The following is a 6212-nucleotide window of genomic DNA, read 5'->3' as shown; positions in this document are numbered from 1 at the left end:
ACAAAAAAGTAGAAGAAGGTATAAGTGAAACACAATTCGGTTTTAGAAGTTCCCTCGGTACAAGAGAAGCATTGTTTGCTTTTAACATATTAGCGCAACGATGTATGGAGGTTAACCAGCCACTATATGTGTGCTTTCTGGATTATAATAAAGCATTTGACAAAGTTCGTCATGATCATCTCATAGAATTGTTAGAAAAGAAAACACTTGATAAGAAAGACATCCGCATTATATACAACCTCTACTACAATCAAACCGCAACCGTGAAGGTAGAAAATGAATTATCGAATGATATAGAAATAAAGAGGGGTGTGAGACAAGGTTGCGTTCTCTCACCCTTATTGTTTAATATGTATTCAGAAGACATAATCCAGGCAGCTCTATCAAATGAAATAGCTGGCATTAAAGTGAATGGGCTAAACATTAACAATGTTAGGTTTGCTGATGACACTGTACTACTAGCTGGAAACCTCAAAGATCTACAATTACTTCTTGACAAAGTCGCAGAAAAAAGTGAAGAATTTGGCTTGACTCTTAACGTAAGCAAGACTAAGTTCATGGTGATATCTAAAACACACCAACAAGAAAATCTTACAAGCAATAGGGAAAGAGTCGATCAAGTACGTAAATTTAAATATCTCGGAACAATTGTAAATGAGGAGATTGAAAGCTCAGAAGAAATTAAATCGAGAATAGGACAGGCCAGAAGTATCTTTAATAAGATGAAAAATGCATTCTGTTCGAGAGACATTTGTTTAAACACAAAAATGAGGTTGCTAAGATGCTATGTATTCTCAAAATTATTATACGGAATGGAAGCGTGGACATTGAAAAAGAAGGACATGAACAGTTTAGAAGCTTTTGAACTGTGGGCATATAGAAGAATACTTAGAATTAGTTGGGTGTCGAGGATTACTAATCAAGATGTCCTAAGAAGAATGGGAAAGGAAAAAGAATTAATTAAAACTATTAAAGTAAGGAAGCTACAATATTTAGGCCATGTTATTAGGGGAGTAAATTACAAAATATTGCGAATAATACTAGAAGGGAAAATTTGTGGGAAGAGAACGAGGGGTAGAAGACGGACATCCTGGATTGACAATCTAAAAAATTGGTACAACTGTTCAACGTCAGAACTCCTTAGATCGGCCAAATCAAGATCAGAAATTGCCATGATGACAGCCAACCTTCTTAGAGGAGACGGCACATGAAGAAGAAGACCTTTAAAGTTTGAGAGTGTTCCAGTCAACATTGTCAAAAGCTTTCTCTAAGTCTACAAATGCTAGAAACGTAGGTTTGCCTTTCCTTAATCTATTTTCTAAGATAAGTCATAGGGTCAGTATTGCCTCACGTGTTCCAACATTTCTACGGAATCCAAACTGATATTCCCCGAGGTCGGCTTCTACCAGTTTTTCCATGCGTCTGTAAAGAATTCGTGTTAGTATTTTGCAGCCGAGGCTTATCTTAAGGAATCGCAGTTCATCCACTAAAGAAGTGGCTTATATGGCGCTTGTTCAATCGGATCAGTATTTTTCACCTTACCAGGTATGAAAGATGGAAGAGATAGAGAAGATCCAACGAAGAGTGGCGCGTTACGTCACGGAATCGTTTAGTCGGTGCGAGAGCGTAGCAGATGCTACAAGAGAGGCGGTGTGCATCACAGAGAGATTTACTACTGAAATTTGGAGAGGGTACTTTCTGGAAAGAGTGGGACAACATACCACCTCCTCCCAAATAGGTCTCATGAAACGTCCACAACGAGAAAATTCGGGAAATTAAGAGGTGATACTCAGGGCTTACCGACACTCATTCTTCCTACGCGCCATTCGGAAACACACTACTGGTCATTAAAATGGCTACACCAAGAAGAAATGCAGATGATAAACGGTTATTCAGTGGACAAATATACTAGAACTGACATGTGTTTACATTTTCACGCAATCTGGGTGCATAGATCCTGAGAAATCAGTACCCAGAACAACCCCCTCCGGCCGTAATAACTGCCTTGATACGCCTGAGCATTGAGTCAAACAGCGCTTGGATGGCGTGTACAGGTACAGCTGCCCATGCAGCTTCAACACGATACCACAGTTGATCAAGAGTAGTGACTGGCGTATTGTGACGAGCCAGTTGCTCGGCCACCATTGATCAGACGTTTTCAATTGGTGAGAGATCTGGTGAATGTGCTGGCCAGGGCAGCAGTCGAACATTTTCTGTAACCAGAAAGGTCCGTACAGGACCTGCAAGATGTGATCGTGCATTATCCTGTTGAAATGTAGGGTTTCGCAGGGATCAAATGAAGGGTAGAGCCACGGGTCGTAACACATCTGAAATGTAACGTCCACTGTTCAAATTGCCGTCGATGCGAACAAGGGGTGACCGAGACGTGTAACCAACCCCATACCATCACGCCGGGTGATAAGCCAGTATGGTGATGACGAATACACGCTTCCAACGTGCGTTCGCCGCGATGTCGCCAAACACGGATGCGACCATCATGATGCCGTAAACAGAACTTGGATTCAGCCGAAAAAATTATGTTTTGCCATTCGTGCACCCAGGTTCGTCGTTGAGTACGCCATCGCAGGCGCTCCTGTTTGAGATGCAGCGTCAAGGGTAAACGCAGCTACGGTCTCCGTGCTGATAGTCCATGTTGCTACAAACGTCGTCGAACTGTTCGTGCAGATGGTTGTTGTCTTGCAAACGTCCTCATCTGTTGACTCAGGGATCGAGACGTAGCTGCACGACCCGTTATAGCCATGCTGATAAGATGCCTGTCATCTCGGCTGGTAGTGACACGAGGCCGTTGGGATCCAGCACGGCGTTGCGTATTACCCTCCTGAACCCACCGATTCCATATTCTGCTAACAGTCATTGGATCTCGACCAACGCGACCAGCAGTGTCGCGATACGATAAACCGCAATCGCGATAGGCTACAATCCGACCTTTATGAAAGTCGGAAACGTGATGGTACGCATTTCTCCTCCTTACACGAGGCATCACAACAACGCTTCACCAGGCAACGCCGATCAACTGCTGTTTGTGTATGAGAAATCGGTTGGAAACTTTCTTCATGTCAGCACGTTGTAGGTGTCGCCACCGGCGCCAACCTTGTGTGAATGCTCTGAAAAGCTAATCATTTGCATATCACAGCATCTTCTTCCTGTCGGTTAAATTTCGTATCTGTAGCACGTCATCTTCGTGGTGTAGCAATTTTAATCGCCAGTAGTGTAGAAAAGAAACGGGGGGGATCCACTTGTATGAGAAATACATTCCGACGCACACCGTCAGGTGACTTGCGGAGTGTTGATGTAGATGTACTTGTTGAATCGTATCTGGTGTCTTTTGTACACGTCCTGACAGTTGCCGTTCATTCTGGCACTTCTTTCGAGCCGTCAGTGTAAAAATCAAAAATTTGTGAACAGATGTGCCGCCGTTCATTCCGACAGAAGATACCGCACCCGCAGGCTACAAAACGCCACGATTTCCTGACCCCCTTGACTCGAGTGACTGGCTAACTCCCAGCTGACGGCAGGGCACGGCTGGACTTCCCGCTAAAGCAGACAGCCTTCAGTCAGTCAGAACGTTTTTCTGGCAGCTGCCGCTTCCTCGTGGCAGCCTTTCAAGTAAACGCCGGCGGCCACAGCTGGGAACTCGGCAGTCACCGAGCGCCCGGGATACTCTCCGTTCATCCAGCAGCTGAGGTTTGCGGAGACGCAATAGAAGCCACTCTGCAACTGGATAATAAAAACAATACCATCTGTGAACTCTGCTTTCTCTGCGCAATAAACGTGCGGCAACCACAGTTCTTGTCTTTCTGTGTAACAGCCGTCAAGATCTGCCTCCACATAGACTGCTACTTCCTTTCCTTTGGGAAATAAGATCGTGTGCGTTTCACCGTAACCGAACTACCTAATTTTTTATTACACTCAGGAAGAGGGTAACTGTGGTCATTGCGTTCAAATACACTCCTGGAAATTGAAATAAGAACACCGTGAATTCATTGTCCCAGGAAGGGGAAACTTTATTGACACATTCCTGGGGTCAGATACATCACATGATCACACTGACAGAACCACAGGCACATAGACACAGGCAACAGAGCATGCACAATGTCGGCACTAGTACAGTGTATATCCACCTTTCGCAGCAATGCAGGCTGCTATTCTCCCATGGAGACGATCGTAGAGATGCTGGATGTAGTCCTGTGGAACGGCTTGCCATGCCATTTCCACCTGGCGCCTCAGTTGGACCAGCGTTCGTGCTGGACGTGCAGACCGCGTGAGACGACGCTTCATCCAGTCCGAAACATGCTCAATGGGGGACAGATCCGGAGATCTTGCTGGCCAGGGTAGTTGACTTACACCTTCTAGAGCACGTTGGGTGGCACGGGATACATGCGGACGTGCATTGTCCTGTTGGAACAGCAAGTTCCCTTGCCGGTCTAGGAATGGTAGAACGATGGGTTCGATGACGGTTTGGATGTACCGTGCACTAATAAGTGTCCCCTCGACGATCACCAGTGGTGTACGGCCAGTGTAGGAGATCGCTCCCCACACCATGATGCCGGGTGTTGGCCCTGTGTGCCTCGGTCGTAAGCAGTCCTGATTGTGGCGCTCACCTGCACGGCGCCAAACACGCATACGACAATCATTGGCACCAAGGCAGAAGCGACTCTCATCGCTGAAGACGACACGTCTCCATTCGTCCCTCCATTCACGCCTGTCGCGAGACCACTGGAGGCGGGCTGCACGATGTTGGGGCGTGAGCGGAAGACGGCCTAACGGTGTGCGGGACCGTAGCCCAGCTTCATGGAGACGGTTGCGAATGGTCCTCGCCGATACCCCAGGAGCAACAGTGTCCCTAATTTGCTGGGAAGTGGCGGTGCGGTCCCCTACGGCACTGCGTAGGATCCTACGGTCTTGGCGTGCATCCGTGCGTCGCTGCGGTCCGGTCCCAGGTCGACGGGCACGTGCACCTTCCGCCGACCACTGGCGACAACATCGATGTACTGTGGAGACCTCACGCCCCACGTGTTGAGCAATTCGGCGGTACGTCCACCCGGCCTCCCGCATGCCCACTATACGCCCTCGCTCAAAGTCCGTCAACTGCACATACGGTTCACGTCCACGCTGTCGCGGCATGCTACCAGTGTTAAAGACTGCGATGGAGCTCCGTATGCCACGGCAAACTGGCTGACACTGACGGCGGCGGTGCACAAACGCTGCGCAGCTAGCGCCATTCGACGGCCAACACCGCGGTTCCTGGTGTGTCCGCTGTGCCGTGCGTGTGATCATTGCTTGTACAGCCCACTCGCAGTGTCCAGAGCAAGTATGGTGGGTCTGACACACCGGTGTCAATGTGTTCTTTTTTCCATTTCCAGGAGTGTATATATACTTATATGAATATGGTGTCTGTTCTTTCGGACATGTCCGAAAGAACAGATATCATTGATGACCTGCAGCCGTCTAGAACTAAATTAGAATTACATTAATACCTTCAGCTGCTGACGGGCGTTGATATATATCAACGGGGACAGGTGAAAATCTGTGCCCCGACCAGGACTCGAACCCGTGATCTCCTGCTTACATGGGAGACGCTCTATGCATCTGAGCCACCGACGGTACAGAGATTAGTGCGGCTGCAGGGACTTCTCGCGCGCGCCTCCCGCGAGGCCCACATTCTCACCTTGCATGTCCACACACTACATTCGTAGTGTCCCACCGCAACACACTCATTACTCGTGGAAGAAATTCTTACCAAGTCCCGTAAGAGTTTGGGGAATATGTGTGCATCCACACAGAAGAAGGTCATGGCCGGTGTCGTCAGAACTATATACTTATATGGATATGGTGTCTGTTCTTTCGGAGATAGTCCCTGCAGTCGCACTATGTGCCCTCGGTGGCTCAGACGGATAGAGCGTCTCCCATGTAAGCAGGGGATCCCGGGTTCGAGTCCTGGTTGGGGCACACATTTTCACCTGTCCCCCTTGATATTTATCAACGCCCGTCAGCAGCTGAAGGTATTAACATAATTCCAATTTCGTTCAAATATATGTAGGCAGAGAGAGAGAGAGAGAGAGACGGGGTGAGTGATTGAGAGTGAGAGAAAGAAAGAAAAGTGGGTGGTAGATGGGGTGCGGCAGTGAAGCTGTCTTAGTAATTTAATGGAATTGAGAGGGGCGGAGAAAACTAAGAATAATTTGCTACAA

This window comes from Schistocerca nitens, chromosome 1 (genome assembly GCF_023898315.1).
Source record: "Schistocerca nitens isolate TAMUIC-IGC-003100 chromosome 1, iqSchNite1.1, whole genome shotgun sequence".
Lineage (NCBI taxonomy): Eukaryota > Metazoa > Arthropoda > Insecta > Orthoptera > Acrididae > Schistocerca > Schistocerca nitens.
This window is presented reverse-complemented; position numbering follows the sequence as displayed.